This window comes from Ipomoea triloba, chromosome 13 (genome assembly GCF_003576645.1).
Source record: "Ipomoea triloba cultivar NCNSP0323 chromosome 13, ASM357664v1".
In the NCBI taxonomy this organism is placed as follows: Eukaryota; Viridiplantae; Streptophyta; class Magnoliopsida; order Solanales; family Convolvulaceae; genus Ipomoea; species Ipomoea triloba.
This window is the reverse complement of record NC_044928.1, coordinates 24,094,539-24,103,136: the sequence shown is the minus strand read 5'-3', so window position 1 is coordinate 24,103,136 and position 8,598 is coordinate 24,094,539.

Sequence of the window (8,598 nt, the reverse complement as noted above, 5' to 3'; positions counted from 1 at the left end):
TAATTGCGTACCTTGACTATGCATTTTTTATCAATTTTAGTCCATCCGGTCAAATTTCAGGCCAAAAGTGACCGGAAAATTTTAAAGGAGTAAATATTAAGGTCAATTTAGTAATTTTACTTTATATTCTTTCTTCTCCGACTTCAAAGTGAAACTCTAGCCTGACTATCTTTCCCAGGTATTGGTGATGATGCAGTTTTAGAGGAGATCTGTGTCACTGAGCTCTTTGGAGTATCATCATTAGAACCACCAGGATTCTTGTTACCACTGTGAGAAGTTTTAGGAATGCGTGATTTAGAAGGCCATGCAACACCTTGAGTTGATTTAGCATCAATCATATTCATTTCAACCTCAACATGTTTCTTCCATCTCCAGAGATGACGATGATGATAATCTGAAGCTGTTGGTTGCTAAAGAATTTGGAATTGAAAGCCAAACAATAAGCCCACCTCCTTTGCCGACGCGCCCACCACCACCTTCGTCTTCTCCGGCCAATGTGCTGCATTGTAACTCCACGCCCACCTCATTTGCCGACGCCCACCACCACTACAGAAGGTTAATTAATTGCAAGTTGAATTGCTTTATTGAAACAGTATGTACAAATTGAATGGAGAAAACGATGGCGGTCAAGTCATGGGAGCAACGGCGGCGGTGGCGGAGACTATTGGAGGTTCCAAGTGGTGGAGTTCGCCAAGGGATTTGCGGAGATGAGTGTGGAGTTCGGGAAGGGAGTTAGGGATGCGGTGATGAAGACGGTGGCGACAGAGGACTTTGGAGAAGAAAGAAATAAGTAATATGACCAATATACCCCTATGGTTTGGCTTATTAATATTTTCCGGTCACCTTTGGCCGGTAATTTGGCCGGATGGATCAAAATTGATAAAAAATGCATAGTCAAGGTACGCAATTAACATTTTTGAAAGTCGCAAATAGCAATTAACACAACTCCAATAGTCATTGGACCAAAATGGCAATTTTCTCTGAACTTTAATTAGCATCTCTCTATTTATTTTGCATAAATCATTAAATCATGATGAATTGAGGAGGGAACATGGAAGGCACAGAAGATAAAATAGATCTTCTTTTTTTTTTAGTATTACTGACTCTATTACATTGTAGTATATTTTTATCTATACTTTCTCAATCTGTTGAAGCACGAAGAGTCAATACCGCCTCCACTGAGGCTCGATCTCATGACCAATCATTTAAAAGAGTCACTACATGCGATATTTGAAATTTTAAAATTATAATAAATATATGTTGTGATAATAATTATATAATAGTAATATAATATAGATTATTGTCTTAAAAACAATTTTGCAATTATGGTGTCGATATCAACTCAGTGTTCTAAGTGTTGTTCCTCAAATTTTTTACAGTTATCTCTATATTCATACACTCATATTAGAGATTGGATACATTTTTTTTTTTAAAGCATTAGAGATTTGAGATTGGATACATACTCACACTTACATAGAGTTTTTAGGAAGGGATGAGGGATAAAGAGACAAAGGAAAGTAAAGAACACTTAGGATGTCTTATATGTTTATCCAATGCATGCCTTCTTTATATAGTGACCCTATATATAATGCTTATGAGGAAATCCAGGTTGATAATATTCTCAAAAATTAATAGAATTTTGTCCCATACATTTCTTAAAGAATCTCTGGCGGCCCATGATATGATTTGTTATGATATGATATTCTTTGACCAACTAAATGAATGAATCTTAAACTCATAAATGAGAGAGTGATTTCCATTTTTGGTCCTACTGTTATTGGGCAATTTCCAATTTTAGTCCACTTTATTAATTTTTGCCACATTGAGACCACTATTATTAAACGTTTGCCACTTTTAGTCCACCGTTAGATTTTCCGTTAAGTGGTCGTTCAAGACAGGGGTTTTTCGGTCTTTTCATGTTAAATCCTAAGTTTTTGCAATCAAATCAATGGTAGAAACTGCTCCATTTCCATGTTCTGAGACAAATGTAATTAAAAAAAAAAAACTATATGCTCATTTTGCCGCCGCAGGCAAAGTAAAAAAAAAACTATATGCTCATTTTGCCGCCGCAGGCAAAGTTCTCCAGGTCTTCATCAATTAAAAAGCAAAAAAAAGCAAAGTTCTCCAGGTCTTCATCAATTAAAAAGAAAAAAAAAATATACCATGAGATCCAATAATGTCTTCCAGAAACAATTGTAAGGAAAAAAGAAATTATGTTGTTCAGCTTAAAGCAATCTAGTTCTGAATCTTCAAAACAGACCCTTTTGCATGTTTATGAAAATCCAAAAAAATGAAAGAAATTGATACTGATATACTTTTTCAAAAAAAGAGCATATGGATTCAAATCCAATGAAATTCTAGTCAATTTTCAACTCTTCCAAAGAGGCTCAAATTGGAACTTGCAGTAATTTTAAATCAGGCACAAACGATCAGCAAATGGGATAAACAATGAGCAAAATTCAGCAACTCTAGCAACAAGCAAAAAGTTCAAATCTCAAACTAATAAATTGAAGAAACCCAATCTGAAACAGAACAAAGAAGGCGATCGACATTACGAGATCAGAGGCCTAGGATTCCACAGCCCAATGTGGCCAACCGGTTGAAGCTCCCTTCATGCTTGGTCCTTTCGAAATTGCTCGATGTTGGTTTCCAATTTCTTCGATTTTGGTCAGATTTGCACCGATTTTGGTCGGATTTGCTGCGCCACTGCGATGTCGCACTTCCCCTATGGAGTCACCGTCATGCCGCTCCCCAGGCGTCTCGGCTTCGTTTCCGCCTCCGCCGCCCCCAAGCCGGAGAAGGACCCGAAGAAGCGCGTCGTNAAAAAAAAATATACCATGAGATCCAATAATGTCTTCCAGAAACAATTGTAAGGAAAAAAGAAATTATGTTGTTCAGCTTAAAGCAATCTAGTTCTGAATCTTCAAAACAGACCCTTTTGCATGTTTATGAAAATCCAAAAAAATGAAAGAAATTGATACTGATATACTTTTTCAAAAAAAGAGCATATGGATTCAAATCCAATGAAATTCTAGTCAATTTTCAACTCTTCCAAAGAGGCTCAAATTGGAACTTGCAGTAATTTTAAATCAGGCACAAACGATCAGCAAATGGGATAAACAATGAGCAAAATTCAGCAACTCTAGCAACAAGCAAAAAGTTCAAATCTCAAACTAATAAATTGAAGAAACCCAATCTGAAACAGAACAAAGAAGGCGATCGACATTACGAGATCAGAGGCCTAGGATTCCACAGCCCAATGTGGCCAACCGGTTGAAGCTCCCTTCATGCTTGGTCCTTTCGAAATTGCTCGATGTTGGTTTCCAATTTCTTCGATTTTGGTCAGATTTGCACCGATTTTGGTCGGATTTGCTGCGCCACTGCGATGTCGCACTTCCCCTATGGAGTCACCGTCATGCCGCTCCCCAGGCGTCTCGGCTTCGTTTCCGCCTCCGCCGCCCCCAAGCCGGAGAAGGACCGCTTCGTTTCCGCCTCCGCCGCCCCCAAGCCGGAGAAGGACCCGAAGAAGCGCGTCGTCATCTGGTTTTGGCCGGAGAAGGACCCGAAGAAGCGCGTCGTCATCTGGTTTTGGTTGTTGAGGATGGGAATGAAGCGCGTCGTCATCTGGTTTTGGTTGTTGAGGATGGGAATTTGGACGATGATCGGAAGAGCAGCGGCCACCACTGGGGGTAATATCAGGTTTCAATTCTATTCTTATTACTAGGGCTTATTATTCTTATGTATAGTAAAACGAAGAAGATGAAGCCTGCAAGGCATGAGAGGAGACGAAGAAGATCCATGGAGGGACAGTATGTAAGGCGAAGAGACAATGCGTAAAAAGACGAAAGTAGCCCTCCTTCAAACGGCCATTAGACGGGAAAGTTAACGATGGACCAAAATTGGAACATGTTTAATAACTGTGGACGCAATGTGGCAAAAATAAGAAAAGCGGACTAAAATTGGAATATGGCCAATAAAAGTAGGACCAAAAAGGCATTCACTCTAAATGAGATATTTAAATCAAATGAGATATGTCTTACCTTTAAACCTTGCATGAGTTTCACAATGAACAATCGGTAATGACCACACAACCTCATAATGTCCATGAGGATTTTAGAAAGATTGTTTTTAGTCTAGAAAATTACCATCATTATTAATTGGTATGTGATTTTATCAAATTTATATATTACTATAGACCACCTTTATAGATCATTAAGAGCAATTTATGATCAACCTCCCGAACATCAAGTCATAAACCCAGCCATTAAGTCTATCTCAATAGGCCCATCCAACTCATAGAACTATAGATTCATTCAAAGTTATTAGCTCAACCTCACAAGTACTATACATATGCTATATTATTAGTGTATATTGTATAGTACCAATCAATGAGTTTTTCCATGATTTCACTTTGATCATAAAGACCGATATGGACCATAAATTCCTTACCTATTGTGTTGTAAACTCAATCTCTCTAATGGGTCAAAAATCAAATTAAAATTGAAAATTTTAAAAATATTTTTCCAAAAATAATTTTTAGAAACTAAACTTATTTTTAGAAAAATATTTTCATTTTCTACTATTTGATTAAAAGTCAAAACTCTTTTTTTTTTTTAACTTGGTTCATTTTATAAAAGTCATTTTTAAAATTTTCAAATAGAACTTTAGTAAAGATCAATCAAGTTGCTTTTAAATTTCACATACTCTAGAGAGTATTTTACTTGCAATTTTAATTGCCTTACAATTTCGTGTCTAACTTGATCAAAGACACTCATTTGACAAAATTCCTAGTGAGTCTCAATAAATATTTGGGCCTAGTTAACCCCACAATTCCATGATTGTAAATATATGTTTTTACCCAATCAAGTTTATGACAATGGAATCATATTCATAATGGATCAGCTATATAAATCTATTAACTACACCGTCTACACATCAGCATACGTGAATAGACCATCAAATATGCTATAGACCCAGGTACAAAACTCGCGTCTGCAGTAACGGTGTCGTTAGTGTTACCATTCCCCCAGCTAATGATTTTTTTTTTTTGAATATAGAGTTTAAAAATTATGTTATATTGTTGAATATAGATTCTTTAATTATGAATATAGAGTTATGAAATTGTGAATATAGAGTTTTGTAATTGTGAATATATAGTTCTGCAATTGTGAATATTGAGTTATGTAATTTTCTATATTGAGATTTAAAATTGTGAATATTCAGTTCTATAATTGTGAATATAGAGTTCAAAAATTATGAATATAGAGAAGCAAATTATGAAGACAAACGGCAAGTTAACGGCAAGGAAAGAAGCATTAATACACAATCAAATTAATTAACTAGAAGTAGTTTTTCCTTTGTCCCCAAGTATAGTTATATTCTGTCAGACAATTCATCATGAGGCAAAAAAAAATTGTCTCAATGTGTTCCGTCTCAATTAAAATTTTAAGATAATGGCTACATGCTTAGAGCATCCACACCAGTGGTTCATACCCAGGTATTGAAACAGTAAAAATCTATGTGGAAGAGAGATAGTCCAAGAGAGAGAAAGAAAAGACAGCCCTGCAAAAACATGGACATTGAAATAGTAACTAAGAATACATCTCCCAAGAAAGCCCTGCGCGTCTGACGCGGCTGACAAATCCTTTTTTATTTTATTCTTTTTCCTTTTTATAATATAATTTGTTTTTTTACTTTTATCTCTTTCCATTTTCTCTTTCCTAATCACACTTACAAAAACTGCTCAATAATCGTGAAATATTTCCATTGATAAGGATGCTCTTATGTTGTATGTTGTATATATTATATAATCACCACACCCAGCTTCAAACAACACGTGATCACTTGCATGGGGTTGACTTTGATATATACCAAATAGAAGGATGCGTTTTGTTTCTGAACTAAAATCTAAACTGATAGTTAGACTACACATTTATGTTCTAAGGTTCAATAGTTCCAAATATAGCCTAAAATTGTAAAAATATTGGAAGGTTTTGGAGCAGAAATAACTGTGTTTTGAAATGTCTAAGATCTTCATTGTCATGGCTAGGCGGAATATATTACTATAATGTATCAAATGTATATTTTATAGAATTAAAAAAAGAAAAGAAAAAGTAGCAACAGTTAAAATAGAATGTATTTGGTCAATATCTGATTGAATGAGACGAAAAGACAAAAAAGAAATATAGAAAAATGGAACTTTGCATTTTAAAAGGGAAAGCAGAAAGTGAAGGGTTATCAGTAGTTGGAGGATGTTAAGTTATTGATGATATAGTAATAGCTGCGTCAGTTATAACCAATAGGTGTGTAGTATGAAGATTTGACATGAAAGCATGAGATAATGATCATCAATTAGATTCACCATTTTAATTACCATATTGTAGATAAAGTAAATAACTAAATATTTGCTTTAGTGTTACTTGTATTAAATTATTATTTTAAAAAATAGTTAAATTGATCATTAAATTAAGACGAAGAGTTTTGTCTTGGATAAATTAAAGATGTTATTTCATATGAAATTTCGTCTAAGACAAAGATTAAGCTTCATTTGAGACAATTTTTTATCTTACAAACTAAACTTCATCTCAAGCAAAGCTCTTATTTGGGAGACAACTTCATCTCTTAAATCGAAGACAAGTTTTATCTCTAGGAGGAATCATATCCAAGATTGGAGACGAACTTTGATTTGGGACGAGGTATAGCGCAGCAACAAGCTCTTCATTTAGTTTGATGATTTTCATTTCTTTGTGGTCATAATAATCACTTTAAGTATTGAAAAGAAGAAAATATTTGCTCTAAGTCCTTTGGTTGTTGAACCATAATCCAATCACATTAGAATGTGTGAACAACGGTAACTGCGTTTTTAATTTCCTCCAATTTAATGTCTTCCATTGCAATCTTTGTTTATGTCTTTATTTTGTTGACAAAGGAAGAATGATGGCTAATGAAAGTAATTATATGGATAAAGAATTTTTTAAATAAAACATAAAAATTGCAAAGAAAATTAAAATAAATTAAGAGGTGATTGTATCTTTACTAGTATATATAATCAGTGATTTTAGGGCGTGTTTAGTTGACGGGTTATGGTATAAGGTATGAGTAACAAAGTGATTGTTATTATTTGGTTGACAGGTTTTTAGAATACTATTATGAGTTTGGAATACTCCATGAATTGAAAAACGCATACCCTTATTAAATAAGGGTTTCATTTCCCTTCCTCCTTTCTTCCCCAACTATTAATGATTATTCACATTCCACCCTATTACCAAACATGCAAAATACTTTTACCAAAACTCATTACCCTTACCAAGTATTTGATATTCATTCCGATTTCGATTCCCATGTGCAAACCAAACGCACCCTTAGTGTAATTGCACTATGTTAGCTTGTTGAAGGGGTTGTTTGTACTTTTTATAGTGTGATGCTCAATTATATTTTTGGGTGTAATTCAATAGTTTATTTGACCTTTTTATTTTCAATAATTTATATCAAATTTTGTATTATATAATGTGATTATATATACCCACACATGTTACAAATTATATTAACCCAAAATTAAATAATATTTTTAATGAATAAAATGAATGTATACAACCTTTTAGATTTAATTAATTCATGATAAGACTAATTAATTTATAACTATTGAATTAAAGGATTGTCAAACCACACAAATATAGGAAATTAAAATTTATGTGCAAACATCTTTTTGCATTCAATATTACCAAGTACACTTCTTTGTTAATTTAGAGAACATTTTAGATCGTCTCAACTCTCAAGCTCTTTTAAGTAATTATGTAATAACCTTGAAAATTGCAATAAGATCGAAAATAAATAAATTACTTTTAATGTACGACAATTATATTGTGACTATGATTTCATTGACATATACTACAGAGTATTATATTTGGTCCTTATAATTACTATTTATATGATATTATATCTATTAGAAAAATTCGATAATTTCACAACCTTAACCTCTCATTTTTATTTTAAAAAATTCTTAATCAACGTAGCCAGGAAAAAAAAAAAAAAACCTTTTGTAATAGAAAATTAATTTATTCATGGTCACTTATTATGTCTTTTATTAATATTTTTTTAGTAGGGAAGATGTTACAATGTAAAATAATTATTGTTAATGTCAATTGAGTGGAATTTATAATAGAGGCCAAATGTAATAATGTTATTATAGTTGTGAAAATAAAATATAACAATGACATAATAATTATTTGGCACGTAACAAAAGGAAACTTGATGGTTTTTTTGTTGCAAAGCCACCATATAATTGTGTATTTAATACATGAGAGATCAATAGAGTAGAAGATAGGAACAATGATCACAAAATTAATATTTCAATAAGTATATAGTATTCTTTCAGTCTCGAACTACTTTGATAATCAATAAAATTACAAATTACATACGTGCAAATGCTTATAATATGAACTCTAACACCCTCCCCCCCCCCCCCCCCCCCCCCCCCCCCCCCCCCCCCCCCCCCCCCCCCCCCCCCCCCCCCCCCCCCCCCCCCCCCCCCCCCCCCCCCCCCCCCCCCCCCCCCCCCCCCCCCCCCCCCCCCCCCCCCCCCCCCCCCCCCCCCCCCCC